Source organism: Epinephelus fuscoguttatus, linkage group LG16 (genome assembly GCF_011397635.1).
Source record: "Epinephelus fuscoguttatus linkage group LG16, E.fuscoguttatus.final_Chr_v1".
NCBI lineage: Eukaryota > Metazoa > Chordata > Actinopteri > Perciformes > Serranidae > Epinephelus > Epinephelus fuscoguttatus.
Genome location: NC_064767.1, coordinates 18387075 through 18405901, shown reverse-complemented (window position 1 = coordinate 18405901; position 18827 = coordinate 18387075). Strand labels below are relative to the sequence as shown.

At 41.1% G+C, this 18827-nt stretch overlaps 1 protein-coding gene across 1 annotated transcript in view; it reads left to right on the top strand.

Annotated features, from left to right (window-relative positions):
- Nucleotides 1-6427: 6427 nt before the first annotated feature.
- LOC125903130 (protocadherin-15-like) overlaps nucleotides 6428-18827 on the top strand; it is a 324152-nt gene continuing 311752 nt past the window's right edge. The window contains exon 1 of the mRNA XM_049599840.1: nucleotides 6428-6879. The gene's annotated coding sequence lies outside the window, so the exon portion shown is untranslated. The remainder of the gene's footprint in view (nucleotides 6880-18827) is intronic.

Here is an 18827-nt window from a genome sequence, read left to right as displayed (position 1 = left end):
AAGAAACATTTGATGTTATTGAATGACTTAAGTGTCTGTGATATACTGTAAGTTTTACATGTTGAGCGTGTTGTGTTCGTTGACTATCTGCATCTGTAGTTGGCATTTGAGTAAAATAAAGTCTTGAAGTTTTAATCAATGATTGTATTTTACAAGAGTTATTAGTGAGTCTTACATGATTAAAATTTGACATGCAGGATACCATGCAGAAAATTAATTGCTTTGTTTGTATTTTGTGGTTAATTTTATCTTGAATTAGGATTTTTAATATAGCATTTACAAAGAGAGACTTTTTTTTCAACTAATTTAACAGTTGATTTACTTATCGAACTTGTGAAACTGCTTTTCGTTTACCAGTGGGTTTTTTTTTTAAATTAATAATAAAAAAAATTCTAAAAGCCACAGCCTGTGAAATGGCCCACAATCCATGAGGGAAATTGAGCCGTGATAAGAAGCAAATGGATGTCAGCTTTTCAGGTGGTTTGGTGAAGAATCACTGAATTCATCCTCTTGACAGCAATGCTCATAAACGTCCCTGATATACGGGGGGGGATGACACTATGGAATATAAAAGGTAGTTTATATGTGCACAGCAACCATGGTAACCAACCAGGTAAAATAGTAACCTGTCATCTTTCATTCCACAGCGCAAACAGACGGATTAAATGGCAACATCTACAGACGGCTGTTTATTGTGCTATCGAAGGAGCTGCAGGACCACAGCAGCAGCAGCAGCAGCAGCAGCGGCAGCAGTATTCCAGAAAGCAGCTCTCTGAACTTTTACAAGCACATTACATTAAACAAGTATTTTACACTGGTTTTTAAGAAAGGTTATATAACATTCTTTTTTAAAAGGGAATAGAAATCAAGTTTGTGCCTACAAGAAATGTAGAGAGGTCAATTGACTGTTGTCTTCTTAGCACTTGTGATGTTATTGGTGTAAAAGACAATTATCGACAGGGTCAGTGCTTATGGCCTTAGAATAATTAGACCAGTCTTAGATACTTAACATAACTTGGTGGAGTATAAAATCAGAATAGCATGAATCAAAAGTTGTGAATGGGAAGACTAAAACCTCAAATTTGTGGCACTACACAGAAATAATTTGCTTTTATTTTGAAATTACCAGTGGTGTCCCTCCATCAGACACTATTAGATTCTATTAGACAAAACAAATTGAGTCAGAAACGTGTCTTTTTGTAAGCTTAATTCAGCATCTGCAGATGGACTGACAGCAAACAGTGCAGAGAGTGAGCCCTGAACACAGGAGATGTAAGATACAGCTGAGGTCAGGGATCTTTAACTAGCGTCGTCAGAGGGATGACAAAGCAGTTTGAGTCATCTTATTTAGTCATGTCCTTAGACATCAAGTGACGCACTCACAGCTTGTTACACACTGACAAAGAGTAAACGTCATGTTGGGCACTTGTGCTTGTGACATCCTGACAAGATAAAAAATGTAAGATTTCTTCACATTCTTCCTGCTTTGTGTCACGTAATGCAGAGACTTAAAAGTTGCCATTACAGAAGTTAAATGTTGCATAGTTATAGAGTTATAGAACTTTTTATCTACTCACATATTGCATGACGATTTTGTTTTTTGTTCACATGTATTGTACTAGGTTATTGTCTATGTAGAGTAACCTAGATCAGTGGTTCCCAACTGGTCCAGCCACGTGGTCCAGACTTCTTGGTCATTAGTTCAAGGTCCACACAGTTTAATATAATCAGCCTCTTACTTACATTTGGCCATGTCGTCGCTAGTTTGCTGTCTCTGCTAAATAGCTGTCTGTTAGTCATTCACTCTATTGCAGGAAACAGTACATCAAAATAAAAGCTCTGCACCAGAAATTTCAAAATAAAGTATGTTTTTTACAAACATTCGCGAGTCGCTTGTGGTCCATTCAGAATGAACCCGCCACCCACTTATGGACCGTGACCCACCAGTTGGGAACCACTGACCTAGATTAATTAGATAATTATTTACTGGCATTAGCCAGGTAAAGCAATATTTTAGTATTTTTTAGGGGATGTACTGGTAGAGCAACACGTTTGGGACAAAATCATTTTGTAAGTTAAGGCTTCAAACTGTTTAAATGCTCTAAGCAATAAGATACAACACATCTGATTTGTAGCGTAGTGTCCATGTTGTTTTTACATTACGACCAAAAGCTCATGAATGCGCCAAACCTGGAAGAATGACTTCTCAACTTGAGAAATGGAAACACGTGAGTGCAGCATGAAGCTTTTTTTATGCCTCCATGTCTCCGTAGTGGCAAGAGCCATGTCTGGAAGAATTATGTTTTCAGGTTGTCCATCAGTCCCATTCTAGTTAACGCAATATCTCAAGAGTACCTTGAAGGAAATACTTCAAATTTGGCACAAACGTCCACTCGAACGCAACAATCAACTGACTAGATTTTGATGTTTGAAAGTGACCTTGCATCCTTCTCATTCGCGTGAATGTGATAGCAAAATTTCTTCAAATTTGGCACAAACATCCACTTGGACTCAGTTGATTAGAATTTCATGGTTGAAAGTCAAAGGCTGAGGTCACTGTGACGTCACAAAACATGTTTGGCCATAACTCAAGGATCCATATGAAATCAAAATCGATATCTCACACACAGTTTTATGTCTGACTGGATAAAATGATGACGTGATGACATTTTATATCCAAAAGGTCAAAGGTCAACTTCACTGTGGCATCATAATATTCAGCAAAAACACTTTTCTGGCCATTACTCAACGTCATATCTCAGGAACAAAAGGAAGACAGTTGCTGAGATACTGAATTGGCAACACTAATCTTGGGTGTCCACTTTAAACTGTGCTGATTGTATAGATCCTCTGTGCTGGTGGGTGAAGATGTGTGTGAAGCATTTATGTTTTAACAGACATGGACGTAAACTGACTGGATCATGGAGGCATACATACACAGAGGTGGTAATCCTAGTTTTCCTTTTGTAGGTGAGTTCTGACTCCACTCTTATTTCAAACTGGATTTAAATTTAGATTCAGGTCTTATCTTCTCTCTCTCAGTAACAGTGAGTTGAGAAAAGAAATTATTAAAGATGCTGATGTATTTGCATGCACCGGGTTGAAGCTCGAAATTTGCAGATCAGAGCTTACATGGGATCAGCGTGGGATGAGAGCAGGCACGACTTTACATGTAGGCACTTTATACTATACAATCTCACGCGCAGATTCAGCACTTACACGTAATGCTCTTGACACTGAGGGTGTTTTCACTCTGCTTATCGAGATTTAAAGTAATGACGGAAACAAATAGACAAATCACAACTGATCTTTCCAATCCTGCCTGATGGATAGATATTATGCAGATTGGCAGCACTTGCAAACACAGCAGAGTAAAGTTCCTCACATTTCCTTCTTACTCAAACATGAACTCAGCTGTAATGTCATCATGTTCCCAGGCGGCTATAAATTACCTTGTTTTATATAGGAGTGTTCAGGGTCTGATATAGCCTTTCTATACCTCATTCTAGACAGCCTATCATTATGAAGCAACAGTAGGCAGGTACACGCTCATGTGTGAAACCAACCAACAGACCAACTGGAGGTGTCCAACTTGCCTAATCAAATAACATTGTCAAGGCTCAGTGTTGCAGGTATTATGTTTCAGACTTTACTTACTCGTTGCTTAGAGTCCTACAGACATTACTGCTGTATATGGAAAAATAATATTTGCAAGGTTTTCCTATTTCTTCTAACCTCATTACAACACAAAATGTACAAAGGTATTAAAGTGGTAACTGCTGACTTTGAAGCAAACTGGACTTGCACATTTAATGGTGACAAAATACAGAAATGACCATGAAAAAATGTGTATTAGAACAAATAGATGCATAAATATGTATTGTATTTTACACACAGGCAATTAAATATCTCTTTTTTGCCAAAGAGACCTTGATAAAACAAAGAAATATTGACTATGTTATCCTATAGAGTGACATTACCAACTGTAGGTTTGTGGTTAATTAGACCCGAGAGGTGTGTAACTCCTTGTCAGACCATGGAAGGATTACAAAACAGGCCTATCAAGCACAAGCACAGGGGCCCAAAGTGTAAGGAGAGGGCCCCCTGGCTCACACCTGCAAAATGTCACCCAAATTAACACATACTGACCAGGAGGTGATTCAAAGTGACAAAAAGTGATGCAAAGAAACTAAAATGAGACACAAAAAGGGGCAAAACAGCCACAAAGACTCACAGAATGAACAAAAAGACACTAAATTACCTCAGAGAGGCCACAAATGACCTCATAAAGACACAAAACCACTGAAAGATGCTTCACAGCTACAAAGAGATGCAAAGCAACGACACAAAAAGAGACTCAGCAACTATAAAGTGTGTGTGCATTGCTCTTATGTGGGCGCAACACATTCTCACTCTGACCTCGTCACACATCAACGTTTGGTCATGGACCTTCTACATCCAGATATGACATGCAAGGTACCCTGGGTGCGTTGGTTGTTGATGTTCTGGGACGCCGTGTCAAGTTCTGTCTGTTACATGCATTGTCTTCTTTCAAAATACACTTCTGTTTTCACAGGAAATTTACCGTTTACTTACAGTCTCTTTCAAAATAAACACTCACTACCTCAGTACAACACTGCGAATTGGTGTTTTGTTCCTCCAACAGCAAATGCACGTGGTTGTGTTTAGGAAAAAAGAACAGGGTTTGGCTTTATAATCTTACACCGCTCTCCTGGGTGAAAGTCAGTGTTTACTGGATCCATCCACCACCACTCCTGCCCGCCCCACTCGGACTTCTGCCGCCTTACATACACTTACATTCTTTCTGCAGTGCTTCCCCCTGACACCACCAGCTGCATATCATGCCAGCGTTAAAGGGGAACTAACGTGTTTTTTCAACCTGGGCCCTATTTTCCGATCTACTTTTGTCTAAATGAGTGATAGGATGTTCAATATTTGACATTTCTCCAGTACGAAGCTAGGGCTGACCTGCCTGCAGCCCGTGAGCATGCGCTATATTAAATAATAGGGCACTCAGACAGTGTCTGAGTGTGGAAAAAAAATGCACTTTTAGTGGACGTATTTTGACGCTGTTTGACGCTGTCTGAGTGCCCTATTATTTAATATAGCATGTGCTCACGGGCTGCAGGCAGGTCAGCCCTAGCTTCGTACTGCAGAAATGTCAAATATTGAACATCCTATCACTCATTTAGACAAAAGTAGATCGGAAAATAGGGCCCAGGTTGAAAAAAACATTAGTTCCCCTTTAAAGGGCGGCTTTTTTCGTCAGTGTCTGATGCCGCAAGTCACTGCCCAAGCTCCAGATTTCCACAACTTCAGAGTGAGACCAGGCATGTGGGCGAGGTGGGGGGTGCCTCTTGCATACCTGTGCCCAGGGGCCTATTACTTAATCCACCCCTGTGTCAGACTCTTTATGAACGATCTAAAAAGAAAAAGAAAAAAAAAAAACAGAAATCCAAATTATTGGGATTTTTGAGCTACCTGCTGCATAAAAAGTAGTCAAATCAAATTCCAATTATAGAGAATAATGAAAATATATGGTATTAAACAAAGTTTTACAGCTGGGATGTCTGAGACCCCAAACAGAAGTAATGCATCATTTTCTGTAACTGAAAAATTGTATTAGCAGAGTTGAGTAAACTGTTTTAACTTAGCCTGGAGGTCTCCAGGAGCCCAAACACAGAAGAGTGGGGTGAATGCAGGACTTGGAGGCAGGTAGATTAAATTAAAACAAAGTTTACTGAGTTGGTTAACCAAAACAAGCTCAGTTAAGAAGAAACTATGAGGACCCGGCTAGGAAATGAGGGAGAGTGCGTAAATGCTGGAGAGCTGATTAGGGAATTGGTCACAGGTGAGTGTGCGTGTCACGTGACGGCTAAAGGACGGAAATACTGACGACTGCGGTGCTTGGAGGGAGAGCAGGCTCCGAGATGACAGTAAGACAACAGGAAAAGCAACATTAAGAACTGGTTGTTGCCACAACACACACACTGAGGTGTTTTATTATTTGGCCCATGCGTTCACAACATCATCCAGCTGTATATTGAGGGCATTCAGTGAGGCTCCAGAGAGATTTGGATTAGTTCCATCTCACTGATGTTTAATTCATTTGATGCTCCGAGTAGAATAACAATATGAAAACAAAATCAAATTTCTGCACCACATGATATAACCCAACAAAAGTAATCTCAGAAGGTGTGTCTCAAATCACAATCGCATCAACTGGCCTAAATCTGGTTACAAGGGGCTGGACATGAAGACATTTGGGAATCCTGCGTGTGGATCAAACTCTCCAGGACAACTTTGGGTGGCGCCAGAGCGCAAGAAAAGGGGGAAGCGAGGTGAAAAAAACCCCATCAACACAACTCATGGGTTAATCTGCCCGGAGGATGGCTTTATGGCTTCGGCCGTCTCCACATCCCGCTAGATGATGTGTGAATCTTTTCAGCGGGTGGTTGGACTTGCCACCTGTCAGGAATGGTAGACAAGCCTCATCGCTGAAGACCGAGCCGACCTCTCCCACTTTTTTCATTTGGAAAACGTGGACGTTTTTAACGCAGGGCCGCCTGCATTAGTGAAATAAACGCGGACAACTTTGTCTGACCGGCTGCGCAGGGGAAAGTGAGCCACACGCATGAACTGACAGTGGTGAGATTATAAACGAAGTCTCTGAGCGCCCGGGAGGCTCCGACCCATCTCGCTTTGAAGATTAGAGGTTTGACGACGTCTGAAGGACACTAAGAACTGGATTAGGTATTGTGCAGTCTAACCTACTTCTCATCACTCCTACATCTTGTCCTCTGAATATTTGCGCAATGACCTCTGGTGCACTTGGAATACAGCGGGTGCGTCCGTAAGGTAAGGATTTTTTTTTTTTGGTATTTCTGTTTTATTTTCAGCTGTTGAGATTAATTACATTGTGTGAAGTTGAGTCAGACATCTAAATCTACTCTGAGCACACAGCAGTGTGTATCTGGAAAATGACATCCTGTAACAGAGCCTGTTACGCGCAGGTGCCAACGCAGTCCTTTGGAATAATAATCGAAATCTACATATATTTGACAGGTATAGTGTCGGTAGAGGGTTATCCCTCACGTTGCGCGTTGCACAGCTTTATCCAGGGACCATGCACGGTGTTTCACACGCTTAACACGTCAGCCTACTCAGGCGCTCTGAACGCTCCATACGCATGAAGACTAATGCAGTTTGCAGAATATGCGCCAATTCAGAGCCGATCAATACTTGAGCGGATCGTGTTTTACTGTGCCTTACTGCATGTTTGGTAACAGGGTCAAAGCTGCTAAAATATGCCTCGACCTACTCTTGATCGGGTTATCAGTAATGATTCCAGTGTGTGCTTCCTTCCCTCTGAGTGCCACTATTTAAGGAACACATGTGATTTGGATCGTCTAGGACAGTGCCATCATTTTTAGCTCTTCCCCACGCCAGAAGCCAAGGGAGACATATTTCTTGTCATAAGATGTATAACGTGGGGTTGCTTCAGATTCAGATTCTTACTTTTGGGATCTACATAGATTAATGAAACACTGAAGGGCATGACATTTATCCTGTTAAGAAAATGAGCATCTCATAATGCTCATTTATAGCAGACTGTCCCTAGATCAATTTGTACTTCACTAAAACTGCAATCAATCCTTAGAAAATACTTCAAAATTGACTTGAGATAATGGACTGAGGTGCACGTGACTCTGACCGAGCTGAGGGCACAGTAAGCTCATTTTATTGCACAGCATTATAATGCATTGTCTCATGCCTTGAACTTCAGTCTATCGATCTGTACGGTACAATAGCCAGCAACCACAGACCAAATGTATTAGCACAAAAGTAACTGTGACTTGTTTAGTGTGGTACTGAGGAACATGAATAAAGAAAGCCCCCATGCAACATTCAGTTCAGTGCAGTTTGACTCGGACCACGACCACATTTAGTCGAGTTCAAGTTTCTAGCTCTCCTTTAGGACTATAGCGCACACTTACTGCCCGCACCTGACACACATTTTAATCTGGCTCTATTTCTGTGATTGTAGGTTACTACAGACTGTTGGGAATTCATCCAGCATGATTCAATCAGTGAGATGAAATGTATTGATATTGTAGTATGTGCATTATGATAAACCACGTGTGTCTGAAATACTCCCCTCTCTTTTGTCCTCTATGATGTTATTTTATTCTATATGTACCACAGTTGCAACAACAGCTGTACGTTTGTGCAGTGCCCTAGAAATGTGCAGGGAATACTCAAAAAGCACTGCTACAGGATGTCTTCATCAGTCTAGGTTTGGGCCAGTTTTTTTTTTCCCGGTGGCTCACATTTGGGAAATGAGAGATGAAGAGTAGCGTGGCTCAGGCCAGCCAGACTCCATTGATATTCTGCCTGTGTCCTGCTCCATAGGCAGCCCATTGTCATGGCCTGCTCAGTGGGATAGCATCTGATGATTGAGGGGTATGGACGAGGGTGGAAAGCCTGCTCAGAAAGAAACTATAGGTTCATTTGTTGAAGGTTATCGATATGTCCTCACAGGAAAGGCTGAAAGCGTGTATGTGTGAGCGTTGCATGAAGATGAAGTGGATCCAAGAAATGCAAAAATATAATATCACAAATTGTGTTTTTTAATAGTAGTTTAGTTTGTATTCCATGACATGCACCTTTGCACAAGCCCAACCTCATTTGCTCTGTTTGTTTTTGTTTACTTTAACCAAGAGTAGCATGGCAATTAAACGCATATCTAAGGAAATCACACCTGACTTGTTCAAAACCTCCATGGCCCTTTTTAATTTTCACTAATTGAGCCCCAGATGGCATAAAAATAAAGAAGGATATCCAAGCAATGCAGGTGCATCCCAACTTTCAAAGGGTGCAGCTCTCTCTGGCGTCAGGTACAACAGTGCCACTCTGTGTGGCCACTCAGCCCTAGAAGATTCATGGCCAGCCAAGCAGAAAGATTTATCTGTCGTGAGTGCGTGAAATTGCAATGCTCTGCAGTATTCTGTCCAGGGCCGGTGAGAGAGACAGATCCTCCATTGCTTTGGGAAATAAAGAAGTAACAGAGAGGAGTCACGCACCAAAAAAGCAGCGAGCACTAATGGCTGCCTGTGCTCTGTGTCAGGTAGAAGTGATCAAGGCCATAGTCTTTCTGTTTTTGCACGGGAAAGACAGAAAAGAAATAAGCAGAAAAGAGCAAGCGCGAGGGAGTAACAAAGAAATTCATCTGAACAGTCGAACAAATAAGAGTAAGTTTTAAAAGAGTGCCATGGAAGTTTGACACACTGAAGTGAAAAAGTTTACAAGTGGCTGCAGTGCAGTTAGATTGCACTCTCGGCTCAGCACTGATTATTGTCTCTCACTTTTTAGGTATTATACCTTCGACATTCGCTGCCACTTCCCGTTAAACTCACTGTTCATTTACAACTCAAAGGGCTTTTCGAGGAAATCAGTTCATGCTTTGACATATGAGTTGATTGAATTCTACTTTTATTTCAAGGATTAGTCAGTAGTACTGTATTCTTTTCCGACCCTGTAAACACCTAGCCAGCAGGTTTTATGGTAATGTGGCATATTGACATACTGTAAAACGTAATTTAAAAGCCGAGCCCCAGTTAAATGCAAAGTCTCTTTTCCTCAGTGACCAGCATGAACTGAGTTGGTTCTAGGTGGCTTCACTTCTCAAATATAATTCAGGAGAGACACATTTTTATGGTAAAAGAATATTTATTAACGTGAACGAATGAATAAGAATGTGGAAAGCCCGTACAGATGGTTTGATTTAAGGAGGGTGATGAATCCATAGTCGAATAGGGAAACCCCCTGGGGTCTAGACACTAGTGGTGGTAGAGATGGTGAAGATGAGATGAGAGGAAGATGGAGAGGTGCCGATGATCTGGATGAGTAGAGGAATGAGTCTATGAGAGCTTGTCCTGGACTCTGGATACGATGGCTGGAGGTGACCGGGGTGGAGGAGGGTGCGAAGATTCTGCCTAAAATGATGGCTGACAGCAGCAGAAGAGAGAGCAGATTTAAAATTTTGCAGTGGCATCCTGATTGGCTGAGAGATCGTGGCAAAGTGTGATTGGATAACTAGAGGAGTGAACACCCATAGACAGCTGATTAGAGGGAGTAGTGAGAATGGGATGGAGAAAATGTGAAAGGGTGAGCATGAGAAAGGTCTTCCTGATTGAACTTACGCTGAGCTTCATATGTTTAAACCGTCAAAATGGAGATGCTACACATCAGTAGCTTGGTTAGATTCGGCACAATCCAGATATAAGCAACTAACTGTAATTCATTCGGATTTACCAGCATGGTAAACATGAGACGGAAAAAAAGTGCTTACTCCTCACCTCAGTCAAAGCAGTCAAGGTCTGAATGTGTCCATTCATTGATTATTTATATTTCTTAAAGTCCAGTTCAAACAAAGGTTGCAATGACACGAGTTGAAACAGGCAACTATTTGCAATGTGTCATTCCTCAACCTGCTGGTTCACACCAATGCAACTAGGTGAGATGGTGTATCATCACTATGCAACAACTCTCTGTGCTTCCATTCTGATTTCCAGCTTTTCAGGCTTATTTTGTGGCTAAATGTAATTTGTAGCTTTTTAAAATATGAATGAGGTTAGTGATAGTGAGATACTGGCTACAGTTGCATTTGTAGTAGTGATGAAACTGTGAAGAACATAAAATGACCATCAGATGGACTGTATTCAAAATAAATACGCCACAATGATATGAGACAGTAGCGCCAATTAGTTAGTCAATGAGAATGAATGTGCCAGGGGGCGTAACCACATTCAGCGAGCAGCAGCAGCGACCCACCCTCTGACACGACATCTGCAGCAGCAGGCAAACACGTAGATTGTGGTCATTTTGACTTGTCCAGCGGACTTCACTGCAAGCCGATTGGCTGGTGAAACGGGTGACATGCTTTACGTTCTAAAACCAGCTGTCGCCGATTTGACCGGCTGAGCTGCAGGTGACACCATCAGCTGGCTTGAGTCAAGCTCACTGAGCCAGTTCACACCGCTGCAACTCTTCTCTTAAACGGTTTTGTTTTGTCACAAATCATCGGGCTGAACTGGGCTTTAGTCTGTAAGAGTCCACCAATCAAAAGAATCAAAACCTTTTTACATTAAATTAATCTAAGTTTTAAATATTGTCATGTGAAGTCCATCGCTCACTGTCTGCTAACTTTGTTCCTCAAAGAAAGCCTGCACTTAAACTGACATAAACAATATTTTCTCTTCTTCCTGCGCCGTGTTGTTGGGTTTACCTATTTTTATCACCTTGCTGGCTACAAGATAAAATTTCCCAACCTCTCTCTGTTTAGTTTTCATCCCTTTCTCACTACGTTCCTTTTGCTCCCATAAACTTTTTTTAGGCTTTCATCTTTGCTGAGTTAGCCTAATGGTATTTTGATTCGGGTCTCTTACTCTGTCTTTCTATGCATAATGCGCTGTCCTTTGGAGCTACATCAAATGAATGATTCGTAAATGGTATGTTATTCGATAGCCTAATGTAGTAATATTCATACTACTTATAAAAATGTTGATACTGTTTCCCATCTTTGCTAAGCAAGACCTTGGTGCAAAATGAATTAAAGGCTTGTCTTGTGTCTATAGTTAAAGCCTGGGCTATGAATTTAAATTTTACGGTATTTATATACATGTTTTGGTCATATTTTGACAGTCAATGACCATTAATTACAGAGTTTTTATGTACAATTTTAATAGTGTAGACTAGATAATGGAATAGTCATTACATTATGTAATTAGATAAAGTAATTATCCAGTTAACATGTATATTAAATTGACAGTAAATCTGTCGAAACAGTCAGATTCAGAGGACATTTTCTGATTGATAGGACTTTTTTTTTTCATTTTGGAAGGACCCATGGGCTGCTATGACCTCCAGATGGAGAAAAAGCAACATTTCATCAGCTTGGTCTTGAGGTGTTGTAAATTTATAGCCAAAAGCTTGTAGCTGCATTAGCTCTTGGTACAGCTTGACTAAGCGTCGTGGCTGGCAGCTGTAGCAGAAATCTGTGTTCAAGTTCCCACTGAGGCATGAAGAAGGAAGATGATTTCATATAAGCTATCTCAGTGTAGCAACACCAATAGTCTCAAAATTAATGGAAATGGAACTTGATTTGAATATGAAAAACCATGCATATGGACGCACTGCAGATTTGTTCTGTGCTGTCCTTTCTCTGTTCTCTTCTTCTTTATCTCTGTCTTCTTGTCACTCTCAAACACAATGACTACTTCTGTCCACGCTGCTCCCCTTGTCTCAGATAAGAGCTGTTTTGTTCTTCTTAAGGTCTATGAAGTAGTTTTATTACAAATATGTTGGATCCTATTCTTCTTCTAACAGACAGACCTCAACTGTAGTAGGGAACACAGTCGGATAATCTACAGTAGAAGAAGTAGAATCCTGAAGGGCAATTTGTTCCTCCTGTGCTTTTACCCTCTTGTTAAGTCTGTGAATGTGGACTGCAGTAACTACTGCTGACTGGGCAATGGTGTCTTGCAGAGAGAAGAAAGCTCCAAGTGTTAGACAAGTGTGTTTGGGAATGATGGACTTTTTATTGAACTTACTGGTCTTTCTAAGACAATAGGAGACTTAAAATTAGGTTCCTTGATTCAAAAATGATTACCTAAGTGTGTTTGAGAATGGCAGTGGTCAACAGTGTGCTGGTTAGCTCCCAGATGTGCACATATGTAAGCTCTCAGCAGATGTGTATGTGAGTATAAGGGGCTGCGTAATAGTGTTTGCTCTTTATTGAATTGCCCATGTTTAAAATAGTGTTGAACTACAGTACTAAGTTGCCAAATACACCAGCTGCACAAGCTAAATTTGAGCGGTTACCACGCTGTTGATATTTGGGCCTTCTGCCCTTTAACTCAATAATTAGATGGAGACTGAAAGCTGTTTGTTGTTTACTCGCCCTCCAGTTAAAGTCCATCTAATGAGCAGGATCAAACCAGTGCACTAGTAAGTTCACATTAAGCGTCTTCCCCTTTTAGCAGCTGCCCTTGGACGGAATTTATCATTTTTCATTTTTACTCAAGGAACCACTGACAGCTCAAGTTTTGAAAAGGGGGGGGGTGTTTGAGAGAAGCAGATATGCAGATTACTTTCATCTATAATTTGTGAGGAAGTTTGCTAGTGTCCATATGTTTGCCGATTGAAATTCTATTAGCATGAATTAATATTTGCCTCGGCTTCAAATAAATACTGCTGTACAGAAAGCAAATAGAGAGGAAGGATGTGAATTATCATACGATGATAATGGCTTGACTCACCATAGGCTGCGCCATTTGTAGGTGCGGAAAGATAACATTGTGGCCATGTTTTAATTTCACACTTCAGCAAGAGTATTTATCCGTGGCTTGTGTGGCAGGATATGCTGTATGTTCTCTATCTTTACCATGCAGGATGATTGCATGGACCCTCTGTGACCTCGCTTCTATATGCACTCCATGGTTGTTGGATTATTAGAACGTGAAAGAACAAACAATTAAACATATTTAAAACAACAATGATCCATGTGAAATCTTTGGGTTTGGAGGTGAGGTTTAGTGCTGTACCAAAGTCAGTGTGTCTTTCTTCAATATCTCTGAATATTGCTTGTTAAAGAAAGATTTTGAAGTCTAGAAATTTAACAGCCTTTTCATCCTGAAAATCACATGACAGTTATGCAAGCACATTAAACTTTACATGACATACCTGTGTGCTGCAGTACTCACTTATATGAGCTGCATCTGACTATACTTGACAGCGATTGGTTTGTAGATGGGCTGCTCTGAGCACAGTCACCGTCACTCTTGCCTGCCAAAACTTTATTGAGCATAGCGTTAGTTCAGGCAGGACTGGATGTTAAGCTCAGCTCACATTCCAGCTACATCAGCTGATCTCAAACAACCCAATCAACTGATGGAGCAGCTGATTGATGAAGGGAGTCAGCTGATAGATGACATGATTCCTTTCTATGCAACCAATTGGCGAATCTCAATCAGGGCGCCCTATTTAAACTGCTCAGACCTTCCTACTATTGCTGCTTCCTCTGCAAGCCGCTTTGCAACCCGCCTCCACCCCAGCTCCTCCTTTTCATGCTGTGTCTGACTTATCAATGTCATTTTTGTTTGTCATTGATGCTGCTCTGTTCTGTTCCCGGGGGTCTTTGCTGCTGCTCCCCCTGCCTTAGGCTTTCCATGTAGGCACATGGAAGGGCAGGGAGGTTTGCTCTCTCTGCCTCAAGCTTTCTTCATATGCATGCGGAAGGGCAGAGATGTGTGCTTCCCAGCCTTAGGCTTTCGATGTATGCACATGGAAGGGCAGAGAGGTGTGCGTTCCCTGCCTCAGACTTTCCATGTAGGCACATGTTAAGGGTGGAGATGTGTGCTCTCTCCACCTTAGACTTTCCACAAAGGCCTGAGGAAGGGCAGAAAGGTCCCAGAACACAGCCATACTGCCAAATATAATACTGCAAAGGGAAATTAAGTGTTCTGACTGAACTATAATTGGTCTGAAAGCTCAAACCATCCAACCGTTTTCACTCCAGAAACAAACCCAACCATGGTCCAGTGTAATCTGCACCGAGACCACCTCTTTTTGTCTGACCATGGTTTTGCTGTTTGATCCAGACCATGGTCAGGGGAGGTTTTACACCTGCAATTTTGGTTTGGATCAAACTGAAAAGTCCAAAAGTCAAATGGTAGATGTGAAAAGGCCCTAAATCTTGCTAGGATTGTTCAAAACAACATCAAAACACATTTTGATATCTTTGAAATGAAATGGTAAAGGCTCATAGTAATTTTAATTAACATGTTAAAAAATATTCCTTTTTGACCTATTTTTAAAGCTTCCTTAATTGATTTTTTGGCCACTTGGGGGCAGCGTAATGAGCTGCAAACACAAATTGAAATACAGTGCTTTATTTTCACCCTGTGAAGTGGGTATGACAGTTGTGTCAGCAATCTGTTGCTTATTTGGGACAACATTAAAAATTTTATGAATCCAATATCTACCTTCCTCTTTGCTCTGTTTTAGTCTTCACCAACCAAGGAAATTATGGGGCTCTTTAGCTGCTAAATGCTTCACCGGTAAGTTGCTAACTTTGCTTTTGTGCCATTTGGTGCCAGGCAGGTAGTTCAAGGTGAGTTTTAGAGCATTTTGCTAAAAGCAATAGTGGTGAGAGCAATGAAAGTGAATCAAAACATCTTGTGGCTGTAAAACCAAAACAAATAACTCAAAAATACTTTAAAGCTGACAGGAAGTGCAGGATTGGGTGATAATTCTCTGTGGGTTTGTCACTAAGAGCAACACCTTTCATATCACATTTGATTTATTGTTAATATAAAACATTGAGCAGCTTCAGATTAAAGCAATCATGTGTAGTCACCCGTTCAGTTGCAATAAGATACTGTGGCAGACAACACTGCACGCTGCTACATCTGGTACTCTTAGTTTGGACAGGTCATTCATATTGAAACTTTGGATGCTTGTAAACTCAAGGATACACTCAATGATTGCTTCAGCTGACAAGCCCAGCACTGATTCTGGAGTTGTGCACTCAGACAGCCTCGCCAGGAGAAGCACCATCAGGGTAATGGTGCTGCGGCTGAAATCTATCAGGTTTTACATTCAGAATTTCCAACAATCCAAACATCTAGGTTACACTGTTGGCAAATCACACAAACAGACATCAAGACCCAAGGCAACCTGCTATAAGGCCTGTGAAGGATGTTAGTCTCAGAGGAATGAATCCTGAAGCACATAAGATCCACCCCCCCCCCTCCCCCCCCCCCCAGCCCCCCCCTCCAGATTCTTATGCTCTCTCTCACTCTCCCTCTCGAACACACACTCAGTCACACAGGCGCACACATACACAGCTCTCCTTGAATATCTGTTTCAAGCCTAAAAATAGTAAGATGCACACAATGCCACGGAGCTGTGAGGCAATCACAGGTTGTGGAAACACGGTATTTGATTCCAGGGCGACATTTCACTGATTAGGCTTTAAGTCAATGATAACCTAAAGCTGTTGCATATTTTTGTTTTCTCACCACACGGCGGGTACAGTTGGCTGAAAATAATCACACTCTTGTAGCCTTGAAGGTAAATTTGTTGGCCTTTTGATGGCTTATGTAACCTCTCCACATAGACTCAGCAGCTTAATTTGAATGAACAGGAGAAACAGTGAGACAAATGTGTACGAAAGAAGAAGAAGACAATTAAATAATTACTATATTTAACTTATTCAAATGCATAAAGTGCACCAGTGCATACAGTGCACCAGTGGCTAATAAACATGCCTTTTTTCATATGTTTATAACATTTCAAAGGTCCAGTGTGTTGGATTTAGGTGGATATATCAAAAATGGAAGGTTATGTACATAGCTGTGTTTTCTGTAGCATGTAATCACCTAAAATAAGAATTGGTGTTTTGTTTTTTGTTTCTTTTATACCTCAGAATGAGCCGTTTATATGTACATAGGAAGCAGGTCCTCCTTCTTAGAGTTAGCCACTCTAGATAGGGCCATTAACATTTTCATGTCTGTCACTAGAGTTTAGCTACACCAGGGCCCGCAACCTTCACTAACCCAAGAGCCATTTTTGGTCAAAGATTTAAAAAAAAAAAAAAAAAACAACCTGTCTGGACCTGCAATACATATTTGTGCCTTATAATGATGGCAACACAATCTATTTAATCTGATTTAGCCTATAAACATTCCTGATAGGTCTAGATGAGCATTCATTAATATGTTTTACAACAAAGTAGCTACTCTGCAGTGGGCTATTTATGATTATTTGGTACGTATACTTTGCAGCATTAGTGGTGAAAGCAACAAATCTGTCCACTCATTATGAAATTCTCTATTTTCTTCTGAAAAGTTTCCGTTTTTGGATTTGGAATCAATAGCCCTTTTTAAACAGGAATTGTGCAAATTTGCAGGAAAGCCCTCTCAGTCTTCTTTCAGCATTTATCTCACAAGTCGGCCCGTTCTACACTGTTCCTGTCATCTGCCAGTTAATGGCCTCTTCATTTGCGAGGATAAGGAGGGCGCGCAATGCCTTGTCTCCCCAGTTGCTCATCTTTACAGTGTCTGTCAGGTTTGCGTTTCCTTCTTGCTACTAGCTGCTCGCTAATTCCTGCTATCAGCTGTTTCCTGTTTATCCACCGCCAGTGGCTCACACGTGCGGCGTCATCAACAGCTCCTCCCACAAGTCTTCAACAACCCCTCCCATTGCGGAAAGCCGCCCTGGTCTGTTTAAATTAAAAGGGTTCCGCCAATATGTCTACCCTACGAGGCGGAAAATTGGGCACCTCGGATCAACTCGCCAATCCGGCTCTGTGTGTCTAAACACTCACAGCTTGCCGGCAAAACGGCCCAACATTCGTGGAAAATCTAGCAGTGTAAAACGGGCTAATAGCTAGCCTCACTACCTACACTCAAGACAAGCCATCACTATTGCAATCCGGCAAATTTTAGGAAAAGGCACCAAGCCGTAGACATATGATGCACACAGCTGACGAGATGTCAAAACATTTTCTTTTTTCCCAGCATATAGGCTTCACATTTATACAGATATAAAATGTGAGAATCGCTTTAAGGCTAAAACAATGATAACTGGAAATGAAAATGTTAAATAATAAGTCTCACTCATTTCCATATAGTGTTTTGTCAAAGCCACAGGAAGCCACTGGAGAAGGGCTAGAGTTGCATGTGGCTCCTGAGCTACAGGTTGCCTTCCTCTGGCCTACATGCATAGCACATGGGAGACATTTCAGTTCTGCAACCTCACTGCTAGATGCCACTAAATTCCAAACACTGAACCTCTAATTAAAGCCACGTAAAAATGTAAACTGTATTCACAACATTTGATCTCATATGTCAAAACACATGTGCAACTTATTCTGATAAGTAAATAAAAACAAATGTAGCACTGCAGTTAAAGAGTTAAAAAGTAGTTGGTGCTTTATTTATGCATTCAGCAACATCATGCATGATAAACAAGTAGTTTCAATCATGCTGCTTTTTCCAGCTCTCCAACTGTTTAGCCTGCGAGTAAATCCTTTTTCTAACCTTTATTTGTATTTGTTACTGAGATATAAACCACAATCATATCTGATCATCATGCTGTCTTTTAATTTGACTGTTGAGAACTTTGCCCCAGACAGTACGGCTTAGAAAAGACCTGATCCGCATACAGAGCATTCATTTAAGGTCAGAGCAGTGCATCAACAAGATGTATTCTGATGATGTTCTTGAATCACATAAAACAGCACACACAATACATACTGAATCTGTAGCAGGCATCATTTGGTGCATTTACATGTCTTTAATTGAGATTTATACATTTAGTGGGATATAAATTGTGGATTTGTAACAACAAAGCTGGTCATTAGATTGCTTTCATGTTAACATGTTATTGCCAGTCGACTGTACACTCAGTACAGGACATGCTGTTCCATTGTTTGGTCGTATAAATGCTAAATGCACTCTCAATGGAGTTAGTGACCTGAGAGATCTGAGAGCACAGCTGATATACATATACTGTGGAGCAATTAAGAGCTGTTTTTATACCAACATGAGGAGGATCAAATTGTGTTCTAAAAGCAATGGGTAGCCAATGCACGGTTCTTTTGTCATGGTTAAACGTGACCAGCAGCTCTCTGAATAAGCCCAAGGCCCCAAAACAGGGAACTGCTAGGGTCCAGCCCGCCTCATGACAAAGCCTCCATATTCAGCTTTAAGAAGTTTAAACCAAAGAGTTGGTTTGGGAGT